Raw genomic sequence first — 17,695 nt, forward strand, 5'->3', positions numbered from 1 at the left:
GTCATCTATCCTAGGACACTTTGGTTGCTTCCATGTCCTGGCCACTGTGAGTAATGCTGCTATGAACACTGGTGTGCAAATATCTTTTCTGATATGGGTTTTCAAGTCTTTGGGGTAAATACCCAGTAGAGAGATTGCTGGATTATATGGTAGATCAATTCTTAGTTTTTTGAGGAATCTCCATACTGTTTTCCATAGTGGCTGTACCAACTTGTAGTACCACCAGCAGTGTATAAGGGTTCTTTTTTCTCTGCATTCTCTCCAACATTTATTAGTACTTGACCTGTTGATTGTAGTTATTCAAACAAGTGTGAGATGATATCTCATTGTGGTTTTGATTTGCGTTTCTCTAATACCTAGTGATGTTGAGCATCTTTTCATATATTTGTTGGCCATTTGTATGTCATCTAGGGAGAAGTGTCTGTTCAGGTCCTTTACCCATTTTTGATTGGATTATTTGTTATTTGTTGTTATTGAGTTGTATGAGTTCTTTGTATATTTTGAATATTAGGCCCTTATTGGAGGCGTAATTTGCAAATATATTTTCGCATTCAGATGGTTCTCTTTTTACCTCGATGATTTCTTTTGCTGAGCAGAAGCTTTTTAGTTTGATGTAGTCCCATTCATTTATTTTAGCTTTTACTTCACTTGCTTTTGAGGTCGAATTCATAAAATCCTCTTTAAGTCCAAGGCACTTGATTTTAATTCCTATGTTTTCTTCTATGCATTTTACTGTTTAAGGTCTTATATTCATGTCCTTAATCCATTTTGAGTTAATTTTGGTGTGTGGTGATAGACAACAGACTAGTTTCAGTCTTTTGACAATATCTGCAAATCAGTTAACATGATACATCACATAAACAAAATGCAGGATAAAAATACGACCATATCAACAGATGCAGAAAAAGCACTCGACAAAATCCAGCACCCATTTATGGTAAAAAAAAAAAAAAAAAACAACAACAACAAAAAACAAAAAACCCTCTCAGCAATGTGGGATAGATGCAGCATACCTCAACATAATAAAAACACAGCTAACATCATACTCAGTGGAGAAAAGCTGAAAGCTTTATATTTAAGATCAGGAACAAGACAGGGTTGTACACTTTCACCACTTTTATTCAGCACAGTATTGGAAGTCCTAGTCACAGAATTCAGACAAGAAATTAAAAGCATCCAGATTGGAAAGAAGTAAAACTCATTATTTGCAAATGACATGATACTGTATGTAAAGAACCCTAAAGAATCCAATGGAGTATTATTAGAATAAATGAATTCAGTAAAATAGCAGGACGCAAAATTAATATTCAGAAATCAGTTGCATTTTTATACATCAATAACAAACTATCAGAAAGGGAAATTAAGAAAACCTATTTATAATTGCATCAAAAAGAATGAAATCAAACCTAGGAATGAATTTAACCAACAAGGTGAAAGACCTGTACTTGGAAAGCTAAGGTATTGAAGAAAGAAATTGACAAAGACACAAATAAATGGAAGGATATGATATCCTGTGCTCATAAATAAGAATTAACGTGGTTAAAATGTCCATACTACCCAAAGCAATCTACAGATTCACTGCAATCCCTAGCAAAATACCAATGACATTTTTCACAGAACTAGAATAATCCTAAAATTTATATAGAACCACAAAAAAATCCAGATAGCCAAAGTAATCTTGAAGAACAAAATTGTAGTTATGCTACCTGATATTAAATACTACTACTAAAGGCTGTAGTAATCAAAACAGCTTGATATTGGCATAAAAACAGACACATATGGATTAAAGACTTAAATTTAAGACCCGAAACTATATAACCCCTAGAAGGAAACATAGGCAGTAAACTCTGTGACATCACTCTTAGTAATTTTTTTTTTTTTTTTGAAATCTCTCTTGGGCAAGAGAAACAAACAAACAAAAAAACAAATGGGACTACATCAAACTAAAAAGCTTTTGTACAGCAAAGAAAATCATCAACAAAACAAAAAGACAACCTACTGAATGGAAGAAGATATTTGCCTATGATACATCTGACAAAGGGTTAATATCCAAAATTTATAAAGAGCTCATACAACTCAACAACAGCAACAACAACATTAACAACAACAACAAACAATCTAATAAAAAAAATGGGCAGAAGACCTGAATAGGTATTTTTCAAAAGAGGAAATACAGGTGTCCAATAAACATATAAAAAAGATGTTCAAGGTCACTAATCACCAAAGAAATGCAAATTAAAACCACAATGAGATATCACTTTATACCTATAAGACTGGCTATCATCAATAAATCAAAAAACAACAAGTGTTGGCAAGGATGTGGAAAAAAGGGAACCCTCCTGCACTATTGGTAAGATTGCAAATTGGTATAGCCACTGTGGAAAACAGTTTGGAGATTCCTCAAAAAAATTAAAAATAGAACCACTTTTGATCCAACAAATGTGCTTTTGAGTATTTATCCAAAGAAAACCAAAACACTAATTCATAAGGATCTATGCATCCCTATGTTCACAGTAGTGCTATTTATAACAGCCAAAATATAAAAGCAACCCAAGTGCCTATCAATAGACAATTGGATAAAGAAGTTATGGTACACATATACAGAACAATATTACTCGGCCACAAAAAATAAAATCTTACCATTTGCAATGACATAGATGAACTTAGATGATATTATGCTGAGTGAAATAAGTCAGACAGAGAGAAATACCAAATGATTTAACTTATATGCAGAATCTAAGAAACAAAAGAAATGAACAAACTAAATGAAAACAGATTCACAGATATAGAGAACACACTGATATTGCCAAAGGGGAGGGGCCAGAGGAGGCTGAGAAAAAAAGAAGAAATTAAGAAAAACAAATCAGTAGTCACTGTTTTAGTCATGGGGATATAGAGTACAACATAAGAAATATAGTTAATATTATTCTAGTGGCTGTGTGTATTGCCAGATGGGTGCTAGAGTAATTGGGAAGATCACTTTGTAAATTATATAAATTTCTAACCATTGTACTGTATACCTGAAACTAATATAAAGTAATAACAAAATTAAAGAGACTTGGCTTCTCAGAAGGAAAATATAACTAAGACCATTGTTTTGTTTTTAACATATTTTTGTTTTTCAATTATAGTTGGCATACAATATTACATTAGTTTCAGGTGTACAACATGGTGATTAGACATTTCTATAACTTACAAGGTGTCCACACTGATAAATCTATTACCCATCTGACATAAATACATAGTTATTACAATATTATTGACTATATTCCTATGCTATAGGTTGTATCCTTATAGCTATTTTATAACTGCCAATTTGTATTTCTTAATTCTCTACTCTTTTTCATTCACCCTCCCAACCACTTCATCTGGAAGCTATCAAAATGTTCTCTGTATCCATGACTCTGCTTCTGTTTTGTTTGTTTACCTTGTTCTTTAGACTCCACACGTAAGTGAAATCAGATGGCATTTGTCTTTCTGTGTGAATTACTCCATTCATGTTGATCAATTTGGAAATGGATCTCTAGGTCCATTCACGTTGCTGTAGGTGGCAAGACATCATTTTTTTTTATGGTTATTGTAAATAATGCTGCTATGAACATATAAATTCACTTGTCCCTTTAAGGTAGTTTTGGATTTCTTTGGATAAATAAAGTTTTGTAAAATGCTTTTTTTTGTTTCTATCAAGATGATTATATAATTTTTTATCCTTTATTTTATTAATGTGGTATATCATGTTGATCAATTTGGGAACAGTGAACCAAGTTGCAACTCTGGAATACATTTCACTTGATAATGGTGTATAGTCCTTTTAATGTATTGTTAGATATGGTTTGCTAATATTTTGTTGAGAATTTTTGCATCTATGCTTATCAAGAATATTGGCCTATAATTTTCTTTTTTGTTGTTGTGTCTTTTTCTTTTTTTGATATCAGAGTAATGCTGTCTTCATAAAATGTGTTTGGAAGCATTTTCCTCCTCTTAAATTTTTTAGAAGAGTTTGAGAAAGATAGGTGTTAATTCATCTTTGAATGTTTGGTAGAATTCATCAGTGAAGTTTATCTGGTCTTAAACTTTTGTTTGTTGGGTGGTTTTTGATTACTAATTTAATCTCTTTACTAGTAATTGGTCTAACAAGTTTTGTATTTCTTCATGATCCAGTCTTAGAAGATTGTATGTTTCTAGCAATTTATTCATTTCTGTTGTAATTTGTTGGCTTGTAATTATTCATAGTAGTCTCTTATGATTTTTGCATTTCTGTGGCTTCAGTGGTAACTTCTCTTCATTTCTGATTTTATTCATTTGAGCACTCTTTTCTTTCCTTAGTGAGTCTAACTAAAGGTTTGTCAGTTTAAGATTTTCTTAAAGAAAATATACAAATAGCTAATGACCACATAGAAATATGCACAACATCATTAGATTTTGGTGATATGCTGCACACTCTTTGAAAATACTATAAAAACATCGAATTATACACTTTCAAGGAGTGCATTGTGTGGTATGTGAAATAATCTTAACAAATCTGTAAAAAATTGAATGAGAAGAAATTTATCTTGTTCAAGAATTGTAGAATAACCTGTGTCAAGGGAAATATTTTCTGTGCAGTGGAGATTGGAGGTACAGCCCATTTTATTTAAATATTTAAAGAAGGGCAATCAAGATAATTCAGTAAGTAGGGATTTTCTTAGGATATGAACCTGGAAAAACTTACTGAGTTTGGGATGGCCCTCAATAATTATACCAAACCAGGTCCTTAGAATATTGTTAATGACACAGTTTGACATTTGACAATACTTGAGATTAATTTCTAATTATGGTAAGATAAAAGGCATTAGGTGCTATTCTTACCACCACCCTAAACACAGTGCCAAAGTTTTTTGTCATCATTGTCCTATTAAAGGGACATTTATGTCTTTTGGGGTGAAGGACTTAGAGATATCAAAGCTGTATTTTTCAATCATGCAAAAAAATTTAAGAATAAAGCACTCTTCGTCATCATCTGTCACCGATCACATTGTAAGGTATAAAAATGTCTAATCACTATATTGTACACCTGAAACTAATATAGCCAATATAATATTGTATATCAACTATACTTAAATAAAAAATATAAAGAAGTAGGGACATACATTCCAAGATTTTTTTTTATTACTCTTACCAAGGTTTTATGTTGTTTATTATCTTCCAGGTAGGACTACTGGCCTACCACCACTCCCCTGTGTTTTCATTTAATAAATTCTTTGGTCTATTAAAAAAAAGACACTCCTAGGATATACAACAATAAAGTAAATTTTTGAGAAGAACTTTTTTTTTTTTATCACACTCCCAATGATGAAACATCATGTGATTTCCTCCTGTCTTAAGGTAGCCTTCACTGGGTATTTTATCATCATTTGGTTGAGAGAAACTAGCTCAAGTTGTGAGCCTCTTCCTCTAAATTAAATCCAATTCTTTGTGAAGCTATAAAATGAAGCATTCTTCCTCTGACAGGTAAACCTGAATTAAATTCGGCTTATTGTATAACCAGAATTATATTTAAAAATAGAGCCACTAAAAGATTTTCTTCACACACAGCATACTATATATATCTGAAACCTCTTATTAGTAATAAGTATAAGCAGCTAGGATAATCACCATCATTACCAAACTTAACACCCTTGAATTATTCCTCCCATGATGTCAACAAGAATAATTCCCCAGTTCAGATTATGAGTGTTTCTGTCTCTATAATGCAGGCATTTTAATTTAAACAAGGTTAACAGATTATAAGAGAAGATGTAAGTGTATGGCCCTTGCTTGTGAGTATATGGTCTAATAACCACCTGCACTGTGTCTATGTCATTTTGTTTGATAATGGAATATTTAATAGTCCTGCAAGACCAATTGAGATTTTAGGGTACTTATACAGAGATAACTAAATAAAATAAAATAATCCTGTTTTATACTTAAAAACACATTTCATGCAATTGTTTTATTTGCTCATCTAGGTTATTAATTAGATAAAATATTCCTAGTTATTTTGTCCCAGTAATGACTGTGGTGAGAGTAGAGTGAGAGTTAAAATTTTCAATTAACCTATTCCCAAAGTAAAACATCTAAAAATGTGGTGTATTCAAGCAAATAGTTTAATTTTCTTATTTTATTGCTTGTTTTATTTTTATTATCTAAATCCAATAAACAGAAATGAGAATGTGTTAGGATGTAATATCAACTAGTTGGTATTTCTACCCACAGCTACTTTACTAAGTAAATGATTTGTTGTTCATAAATGTTGAATTTTCATTATTTCTATATTAATCATCTCATCAGATCTCTCTGAACAGTTAATGATAAATGTGCTAATTTTATGTCAAAAGTAATATAATAGTCAGAGCTTTCAGGGTTGCATTTTTTTTAATGGAGAATAATTATTTTAAATGGAAAACAAAGAACTCTCACTCTCCATTCCTCCAGGGCTGTACCTTAAACAGAAAGATTTATTTAAAGAACAGTATAGATGAGTAGAGCTGTTATAATGATACTTTCAGAAAGTATATAGTTTAAATAGCTAACAGGAAAGAAAGTGAAAATTACCCTGCAAATCTATATCACCATTTGTCAAGTATCTATTTTTCTAACTGGATTTTATTACACTTGTTGTACTGCATACTTCTCTAAATTTGAAATTTGCATGGTGGTTTTTTTTAATCACAATCTCATTTATCGATCAAGTTGAAGTTATTCAAATGGAACATTGGACAATATTAAAATGTGAACTGAAATGTTCATTATTTCCCTAAGTAAGAGCTGTTGCCTTCTTCAGGCAGTAGTTAAATAAAAAAAAAAAAAAAAAAAAGGCTCTTTTCTTAAATGATGTGATGGTGTGTCAAAGTATATTAGTTTGCTAATTATTTTCTAAATAATAAAATAAAAGTTAATCTAACATTTTAACACATAGTCTGACATCTCAGGCAAGGAAACATGGTCTGCCTTGTAAGTGAGCAAAACAAAATATCACCTTGAAGGGGGATAACAACTTCAAAATTATTCAATATTGAATTAAGGAAAGGCATGAACATATCATGAACAATATTTAAATAGTGTTTTATCTAGGTTTGTGTTTACCACTCGCAAATGCATGTTAGAACACAAACTCTATTCATTCTGAATTTTTCAGTGTTATTCCTACTATTGTGCTACTCCTTTTCAGTTTTGTAGACAAATCGATCAGATTAATTTTTTTACTTACTAATTTAAAAACAGAGCAAATCATAAGAACATTCAGGTTTTGTTGCTCACTTGAAAGGTCAATGAGATTCTGCAGCTTTTTCCTCTCTACTATAGGAGGCGTTAGATTCATTTTTTTTTTCCCAGCACAGTTTTACAGCTTTAGTAATGAGGTACTTTTCATTGGTGACAATCTATTTACTACTGTTATTTTTTTCTCTGTGTTTGTTTATATATCTTCTACATTTCAGTAATTTTTTTTCAAGAGGACTCCTATAGATATTACCTATATTGACCATAAAAATTATTTTCCCCAAATTATTCTTAAGATGAGAAATAGTTAAACATCTGTGGCAGGTTGCTTTGATTATGAAAGTTTCAAGAAAGCTTATGTGTGATAAATATTATATGAATTCTTTAGAAACCACACTTGAATATTACTATAATCAAAGATGCTCACACTATTGCTGAGAGCGAGAGCGAGTGAGAGCAAGAGTGAGAGAGAGAGTGAGAGAGAGAAAGAAAGGAAGAAAGAGAGAGAGAGGAGGGAATTTGAGAAACCATCAAATAGGAGATAAAATTTGATCTGGTCTTTTTAGATTGTGCTAGCTATAGCTATTTTATTCTTTTTGATGTCAAATTTTCAAATAGAAGATAGCTTATTTTGTATACATTGCACGCAAGGTGTTACTTTCTCTAACAGGACAAAATAAAATTTCTCTTTTTCCATATATACTATAAAATAAGACAATGAAGTTTGCTGCATCAATTGATTCTATGATTTGTCAGTAGCATGTGATGCTGTTTGATAGCATTTTAGCAACAGTAAAACTTCTTTTAAAATTGGAGTCAATGTACTAAAATTCTGTCATTGCTTTATTAACTAAGTTATGTAATATTATAAATTGTTTGTTGTCATTTCAACAATCTTTACAACATTTTCACAAGGAGATAATTTTATCTCAAGAAACCACTTTCTTTTATTATACATAAGAAGGCACTTCTCATCCATTAACTTTTTACTATGAGACTGCAGAAATTCAGTCACATTTAAGGTTCACTTCGTTTTATTTCTCTTACTATTTCCAACATATTTGTAGTTACTTCCTCCACTAAAATCTTGAACCTCTCGAAGTCATCCATGAGGGTTGGAATCAACTTTCAAACTCCTGTTAATGTTGATATTTTGACCTCTTCCCATGAATCATGAATGTTCTTAATGGCATTTAGTTTGGTGGATCATTTCCAGAAATTTCAACTTACTTTGCCCAGGCTCATCAAAGTAATCACTATCTATGGTCACAGTACCCTGACAAAATGTATTTGTTTCATAAATAATAAATCTTAAAAGTTGAAATTACTCCTTGATCCCTGTGCTACAGAATGGAAGTAATGTCAGCAGACATACACACAAACAATATTAATCTTATAAATTTCCATTAGTGCTCTTGGGTGACAGATGGCATTGTCAATAAGCAGTAATATTTTGAAAGGAATCTTTTCTGAGCAGTAAGTCTCAACGGTGGGCTTAAAATATTCGGTAAACCGTGTTGTAAATATATGTGCTGTCATCCAAGCTTTGTTGTTCCATTTATAGAGCACAAGCTGAGTAGATTTAGCATAGTTCTTTAGAGTCCTAGAATTTTCAAAATGGTAATTGAGCACTGGCTTCAACTTAAAGTCACCGGCTGTGTTAGCCCCTAATGAGAGTGTCAACCCATCCTTTGAAAATTTGAAACCAGTCATTGACTTTCCTCTCTAGCTATGAAATTCCGAATGGAATCTTCTTACAATATAAGAGTATTTTGAAAATCTGTTGTTTAGTGTAGTCACCTTCATTACTTATCTTAGTTAGATTTTTTGGATAATTTGCTGAAGCTTCTAATTCAGCACCTCCTGCTTCACCTTGCACTTTTATGTTATGAAGATGACTTCTTATATCTCATCAACCAACCTCTGCTAGCTTTAAACATTTTTTTCTGAAGCTTCCTTGCCTCTCTTAGCTTTCACAGAATTGAAGAGAGTTAGGGCCTTGATCTGGATTCAGTTTTAGCCTAAGGAAATGCTGTGGCTGGTTTGATCTATCCAGACAACTAAAACTTTCTCCATATGAGAAAGAGGCTGTTTTGCTCTCTTATCATGTGTGTTTATTGGAGTAGCACTTTTAATTTCCTTCAAGAACATTTTCTTTTGCATTCACAATTTGGCTGTTTGCCATAAGAGGCTTAGCTTCAGCCTGTATCAGGTTTTAACATGCCCTTCTCACTAAGCTTTGTTATTTCTAGCTTTTGATTTAAGATGAGAGACATTTGAGTCTTCTTTTCACTTGAAAACTTAGAGGTTATTGTAGGGTTATTAATTGGCCTAATTTCAATATTGTTGTGTCTCAAGGAATATGAAAGGCCAAAAGAGAGGGAGAAAAATGGGAAATGGATGGTTGGTGGAGATGTCGGAACACACGCATCATCTGTGGGCATGGATTGTGGTCCTCCAAAACAATTACAATAGCAAAATCAAGGATGACTGATCACAGATCACCATAACAAATAATAATGAAAAAGTTTGAAATATTGTGAGAATTACCAAAATGTGACACAGAGACACAAAGTATAGAGATGCTGTTTGGAAAATGGCACTGTTAGACTTGCTTAATGCAGGGTTGCCACAAACTTTCAGTTTATAAAAACTGAAATATTTTCAAAGTATAATAAAACAAAGTATTTATTTTCATTTCATTGGTTTCTGGGTGTTCTTGTAGTTTCTCTCTGTTCCTTTCTTCTTTTTATCTCTTCTTTTGTGATTTGAAGACTTTTTTTAGTGTTACATTTAGATTCCTTTCTCATTTTCTTTTGTGTATTCACTGTAAGTTTTTGGTTTGTGGTTACTTTAAAGTTCTTAAATAATACCTCATGCATAGTCTGTTTTAAATTGATAGCAACTAAAATTTGAACACATTTCAAAACGTTAAATTTTTACCTCCAGCCCACATTTTATGTTTTTGATGTCACTTTTTAAATCTTCTAATTGTATGTATCTCTTAACTAATTATTGTAGTTTTAGTTTTGAATTTTAGCCTTCATATTTTTATAAGTGATTAGTACATTATTTTTACTATATTTTTTTACCTTTTCTAGGGAGATTTTTACCTTCATATGTTTTCTTGTTATTAATTAGTGCCATTTTATTTCAGCCTAAAAATTATTTTAACATTTTTAAGGCCAATTTAGTGGTGATCAATTCCTTTATTTTTTCTTATCTGGAAAACACTCTCTCCTCCAATTCTGAATAATAATCTTCCTGGGTAGAGAATTCTTGGTTTAACTTTTGGCCTTCCACCATTTGAAATATGCCATGCCACTCTCTTAGCCTGCAAAATTTTTGCTAAAAAAATCTGATAGCCTTATAGGGCTGTTTTTATGATTTTCTCTTTATTTTTTAACTTTTGCCATTTTAACTATAATGTTTCTTGGGGTGAATATCTTTGAGTTTTCATATTTGGAATTTGGGGGCCTTCCTGGACCTGAATGCCTATTTCCTTCCCCAAATCAGGAAAGTTTTCAGCCATTATTTCTCCAAATAAGTTTTCTGGCCCTTTCTTCTTCTTCTCCTTTTTCTTCTTCTTTTCTTTCTCTTTCTTCTTCTTCCTTTCCTTCTCCACCTCTTCTTTATTTTCCTCCTCCTCCTCCTCCTTCTTCTTCTTCACCTATACTGTGAAAGTTTATCTATTTAATGTTAATGTATCTTTACTTTTTTAAATGATCTTTTTTTTTCTTTTTACTGCTCTGAGTTCCATTGCTTTGTCTTCTAGCTTACTGATCTGCTCTCCTGCTTCATCAAGTATTCTGTTGAACCCCTGTATTTTTTGTTTAGTTGTCATGTTCTTCAGCTCTGTAACTAATGTTTGAAACTTTCTTATATTTTCTATATCTTTGTTTCATTTATTTGGTATCTTTATGACCATTACTTTGAACTCTTTATCAAGTAGGTAAATGCCTATCACCATTTTCTTAATGTGTTTTTCTGAGGCGTTTCTTTGCTCTCTCATTTGGAATGTATTCTTTTGCCTTGTAATTTTGACTGTCTCTTTGTGTTTGTTTCTATGTTTTGGAGAAGTCGACTAGCTTTCCCTGTCTTGAAGAAATAGCCACCAGAAGTAGGTGCTCAAGGGGAGTCTCCTGTGTGGGCTGCATGCACCTGCTTGCTGTGGAGATGCCACAGTTGCAGTGAGGAGATGGAAAAGGCTGTAATTAGGCTAGGCTGTGAAGCACATGGATGCTGTGGCATGGGGATAGTCAGGGCTCTCAATAGAGCACTCCCACGAGTTCCAGTAGGTTAGAAGAATTTCAAAATTGTACCGCCAGCACCAGCGTTACTAAGATAGAATAAGGTCATAAAAATGGCACTTGCCGGTGTCTCTAATCCCGGAGAGAGTTTCAACTGGACTTTTTTTTTTTTTTTTTTATCTCTTTGGCAGATTCTTTAAGATTTCTAAGTGGGTCTCCTTTACATATGGTCTAGGTTGTTATCGAATTGGTGTTTTTGCATTAGGTCCTGGGATAAGTGAGTCTGTGTGTGAGCTCTTTAAAAGTGGGTTGTCTATTCCCTATAGTCCTATGGTTTACTTATATATAATACCCATTGGTTTTTAAAGCCAAGAATTTGGGGGGTTTGTATATAACGTAAGGGGTGAGATTTCTTGATGTTAAGTAAAAGCTATATATTTATCTTTTTGCTTGATACTCATGGAAAATTTTATTTTTAAGATCTCTCCTGAGTGTTAATCTCTGCCCCTTGGATTGGTTCTTATGGGGCATGAGGTCGTATCTCCACCTCCCCTGCCTATCTTAATGCTGCCCTTTAAAAAAATCTTAAGAAATTTAAATATTTGAAAATATTTCTGGGCAAATTTTAATAATTTGCAATTAAAAAATGTTAAAATTTACCATAGTTATTGGAAAAAATTGGCCTTTAGAAGATGCAATACAGTAGGAGAAGATTGAAAGTTGGAATAATAATGTATTTGTGGTGAGAGAAAGGTTAAAAAAATGCCTTAAAAGACTCTCTAAACATTCTTCTAATAGAAAACACTTAAGTTCATAACTACTATGGTATTGTGAAAAGATTATCATGATGTGAAAGACCTACCTATATGTTAGATCAGATGCTATTTTTGTAATATTTTCTTAAATTTTGTTAGTGTGTTACAGTGAGGCAGAAAGGGTCTAGAGAAAAACACTGGAACTGGTTGTGGTGACAGAAATAGGTCCCCTAAGGAAAAATTAGAGGGTTTATTTGTTTAAAGTAAAGAGAAGAACAATAAGAGAATAATTTAGTTGAAGATTTAGAAATTATAATGAATTTTAATATGAGCAACAGTGAATAATATTTATTTATGTCTTTAGGTAACCAAACAAGAATAAATGGAGAATGTAATGTTTATGTACATAGCATCATAGAACATATAATAAAAATAAAATTTCCAAACAATTAAGGGATCAATAAGTATATATTGCTAGTCATATCCAACAGGAAATATTTGGAAGACAATAAAATAAAACATTGATTGTTTTATATTTTAAATTAAAATATTAAAATTCAGTGTAATATATTTAACAAAATAATTTAGTATTACTGAAAAACATTAAAAATTAGCAGATGTAAAGTATGTTCCTAAGAAGTCTCTTAAAATCAAAGTTATATGCTAGCACTGCAAAATAGAAATAATTTATTATATTAGCAATATGCTATTATTTTAATAGTAAAATATTAAAGAACATTTATATTATTTTTGTGACCCTGTTATTTTTATAAAACAAGTACAAATAGTGTAGTAGCCATCACTGAGTCATAATAGAGGAAAACAAATGTGAGGTTAACTTTAGTAGATTGCATACTTTAGGTATATACTATATTTTCTAAGAGTTAATAGAGTAGATCAGATAGTGTCTTTACTGCATACTCCAGCTTGTTTGGTGAATAAAGTATGACATTCTATTGGATTTAGACTTACAGTTATAGTGGTGGAAAAGATGAATGGTTACCAGAATTATTCTGGTAATACTCAATACAGACTACTTCCATGCACATCCACTCTAAATGTTGAAGATTTGAGAGGACAGAATAAAAAGAAAGGGGCAGAAATAAAAATCTTGGAGAACAAGTGAAAAGAAAAAAAAGGCTATGCACCATTAATTTAGGCAGCCTGTAGTAGATTCTTCATTAGCCTATTTCTTCATTTTTATGGTTTTATTAGTAATTTTTTCTTTTATCAGTAAGTAATCTTTTTGAATCAGCAATCTTTCTTTTTATCATAAATTCTAATGTTTAATTGTTATTTTTTAATTGAGAAAATGCAATTTAAAATATATTCTAGAAACTAAATTTTCATAAATATTATGTTTCAAGTTTTCCAAAAATGAAGGTGCAACTGCATGAAGAGGAAAATTTCTGGCCATGTGAAAGTCAAGAGGGAATTGATTTTAAAATCAATCACATTGAGTTTCTTTACTGAAAACCCTGTCTCCATGGACAATGTGAACAAATTGAGAAATGATTGTAGACATTAAAATTAAGTAATCTGTTTTGGATGGGCCATGACTTCAAGACAGCCTTCACCAAAAATAGCCTCTAGGCAGTTGACAGTGGTATTTCTTTGGTTTATTTTCTCATGAAACTTTTTTTGTAGATCAAAAGTAGCTGTTCATAAAAAAAAAAAAAGTTTTTAAAAAGTAGATATTTGTATAAATGCAAACTTTCTTTCCATTAGAACAGAAAATAACACTTATAAGTATATACATACATATTACTATCTTAGAAAAGTTGCAGAGTAGAGATTATATAAAAAAAATTACTTGTTATAAGAACTCATTTTCATATTAATCAATGCATTTAATTATCCTTTGAAAGTATACAATACTTTAGAACATCTCTCTGTTATTCCCAGATTGGATGTTTCTTCTTCGAGATTTGTATTTGTTATTATTGTTTAAAATTAAGTCCTTGTAACACAGGAGCTGCAGGTCAGGAACCTGCATCCGGGCTTTGGATATTCTGAAAAAAAAAAAAAAAAACACTAAAAGGACCAGAGGAGTGAGACATGACATTTATTACTCACAATACAACAAAGTTTTGGCACCTGGTCAGTTGGAGCTGCAGGAAGAGGCATCCAGACAAGAACAGGCAACGTTTTATTTGTAAGCAGAAGGGAGGGGATTACCACATCAAGGGGAACAAGTGCTTTCCCTGGCAAATAGGAACAGAACATGTAGCCTAACATTTGAGAAGGCAGATCAGCTGCATCCATGAGCTGAGTGGGCAAATAATGTCTGTGGGAATGGCCAAAGGGGCAGATAGTGCCCATGGTAACAGTGGAAAATGTACTTGGGAGCAAGCACAGCCTGGAGAACTCTTTGTTCACTGTCCCTCTTGGGGCTGCTGACCAAGCAGTCCTCTTGTCTTCTGCATACATGAAGGGCTATTTTTGAATTAACCCCACACTCCAATCGACATAGCTCTTCCACCTCACGCTTTTTGCATCAGTTATTCTGGACAGGTGGCCAGAACATTTGCACATTGCATCCATATACTGCAAATACAATAAAAAACTACATCTTAACACTAGCAATAGTATACATAGGCCAAGCAGTCCCACTACCAGGTAACGGCCTCACAGCCTAGCAAGGCCCACTAGGTGGTGAGGGGGTCTGCTTCTAGTGTTGCAATACATGAGGTTTCTCTGGCTAGGGCTCCAAGGGCTTGAGTAACATTATGGGAGTTGTTAAGAATGTACTCTCAACACTCAGTATGGATAACAAAACAAGTGCCCCCCGCCCCGTTCTAGGCAGTAGTAAGCATATTCAATGCCACACAGTTTGGAGTACCAACTTCCTCATCTGAGATACCTCATCATTAAGAAGGGAGATGGCCTATTGAGTAGAATCCAAAGCTGTGACAGTATGATTAATGAGGGCATGAATAGATGTTTATGTAAAGATTGTATTGTGTATTGATGGGGGGAACAAACAGTGCAAGAAGGTAGGACCACTAATTGGTATGTTCTACTTGAAGCCGAGCCTTAAAAGTGTCCCAGTTGTGGGGTTTGTCAGACAGAATATAAAGTAGTCATTCAGAAATGTAGGGATGAACCACATACATCGGTCAGTCCAGTTGTGGGGAAGATATGGCCAGTCATGCACACTGCAGGCCCAGAGTGTCCCCCAGGGGACAAGAAAGACTCCTATGGTGTGTGAGGCCTTCTGCTTGCCCCATCCATCATTAGCTGTCAACATAGTGCTATTATGACAGAAGGATTTGGATAACCACCCCAGGGAGTGACGGGTAGAATTTCCCATCCCATTTTGTCTTTCAATGCACAGGGAGGCAGGCCTGTGGACCTCTTCTTGGAGGGCCATCAGCCATCCTACTCCATCCAAAACAGAGTAACTCAACCAGTTTCAGGAGCGATTGCCCCACTCCTGGACCAGGGTGTGCACATGCTGTTGAGTAGAATGGAATGTTTCATCCATGCTGTTCCAGGTGCAAAAACAATCCCAGGTGGAGGCATTAGCTGAGTCTATCCACCAGGGGAGGCGAGTTGACATCGTTGTTGGAAATTCAGTGTAAACCCAACACGTTGAGTGGTTGCTTGTAGCTGCTGCCCTCATACCAGCCCATTGCGGAAAGGTGTTGCCTGAAACAAGATTAAGGATGATATGACAAATATTTAAGGGATACTAAGAAAGGTAGGTCCTGTCCATCCAAGAGGACACATGCCGGTCCTCGGTTAGAAGAATAATAGTAACTTGTCCCAGATGGGTATACCAAGCCTGCTCCGATCCTGGCCCCCAGACATTCAGGGAGGTTACCTGTAGTGGAGGAGTTTATATCTGTTAAAGGGAGGCAATGTATGTGCCCTTCACAATAGTTTGTGTATGTGGGTTATGATAAATAAGACACAAGGGCCAAAAGGTGGTGACCTCCGATCGTAAGATTAAGCCCTTGTCTAGGGAGCCACCAGGGAACACTATCAGGGTCCTATCTGTGCTGTCCAAGGCCAACTCAAGATTGTTTTGCCCAGAGGTATGTCCTGGGAGGCTGGCAAGAGCAGGTTGTTTTGGTGACCCACTCCAGGGCGTATGGTGGAATCCGTGGTCCAGATCTGTAGGTATACTGGAGTAGCCCAGGGCCTCATGAGGAGTCTGAGAGATGATCCTGGTTGAGCTCATGGTCATTCATTCATAACCCGAAGGGTGTCAAATAGGTGGGCAGATCAACCTGCTCATGAATGAGCGTCAGTTTTCAGGGATCGCTTCAGAAGGCCATCATAGCATTCAGTGAATCTGCACCCATGGGATTATAGGGCAGGTGGAAGTGCCAGTCGATGCTCATGTCTTCCGCCCACTGTTACACTTGGTGTCCAGTGAAATTAGTTCCTTGGTCACTTTCAATCACTTCTGGTGTACCATAGAAAACACACAACTGTTTCAGACCACAAATAGTGACTTGCTGGTTGGCATTTTTGAAGAGGTATGCCTGCATAATCCTTGTTGTTGTGTCAATGCAGGCAAAGGCGTACCAGGTTCCTTATGACCAAGCTCTTTCTGACATAGGCAAGGGTTCGATGTAATCTAATTGCCACCAGATCAGGGGAGTTTCTCCCTTTCAGAGGCTTCCAGCCATTTGGGGCAACCCGTGAGGCTGTCTTTCTGTGCAGATTGGACAGAACTGGTAGGCCCCAACAACAACAGCATAGTGGAGGGGGAGGGCCCATGCCTTCACCACTTCCCAAAGGGTTTGTTGGCTTGCATGTTTCATCTTCTGGTGTAGCCAACCTATGGTGTTTTCTGCAGGGACCTCCTTCAACCATCGTATGTGGGCCAACTCCTCTGTTGCTACATTGTTTGATCATTGCAAAGGTTGGTGTCCATTCACATGATATAACATGATCGTCTTATGCTGACTAAGGTGATGAATGTCCTGCCACATATATTGGCCCCAGAGGGGCTGCTGGACTACTTGTCAGTTATCAGCCTGCCACCAGGGTAGCCACAAAGTCAGCCCATGGTACACTCCTCAGCTAGCAGTGCAGATGGTCAGAGTGTCCTTCTCATTGGCTACGACAAGCAACATCGCACATGACTCAGCCTATTGGCTACTGTGTCCTGTTCTTTCATTCATTCATATGCTGTTTGTCACTAGCTATAGGCAATGGCTTGCCATATGGGTGACAGGCACCTGCAAGAGCCATTGATATATTAGGGGTCTTCCAGAATAGGAGGTTTTCCCTCTTGAATAGTGGATTCCACATGTTCGGAATAGGCCTGGCAGTGGCCAGAGCTTGGTAGAGTACTGGCCCCAGAAGCTACTGTAGTTCATGGCTCAATGGACTAGTAAAGAGCTTGCTGCATTGTAGCAGGTATGCATTACATTTCATTAGGGTGGAGCATTGGGCTGTGGAACTTTTGGACTTGGTGGCCACATCATGAACCCA

This window comes from Pteropus alecto, unplaced genomic scaffold, assembly GCF_000325575.1.
Source record: "Pteropus alecto unplaced genomic scaffold, ASM32557v1 scaffold119, whole genome shotgun sequence".
Classification (NCBI taxonomy): domain Eukaryota; kingdom Metazoa; phylum Chordata; class Mammalia; order Chiroptera; family Pteropodidae; genus Pteropus; species Pteropus alecto.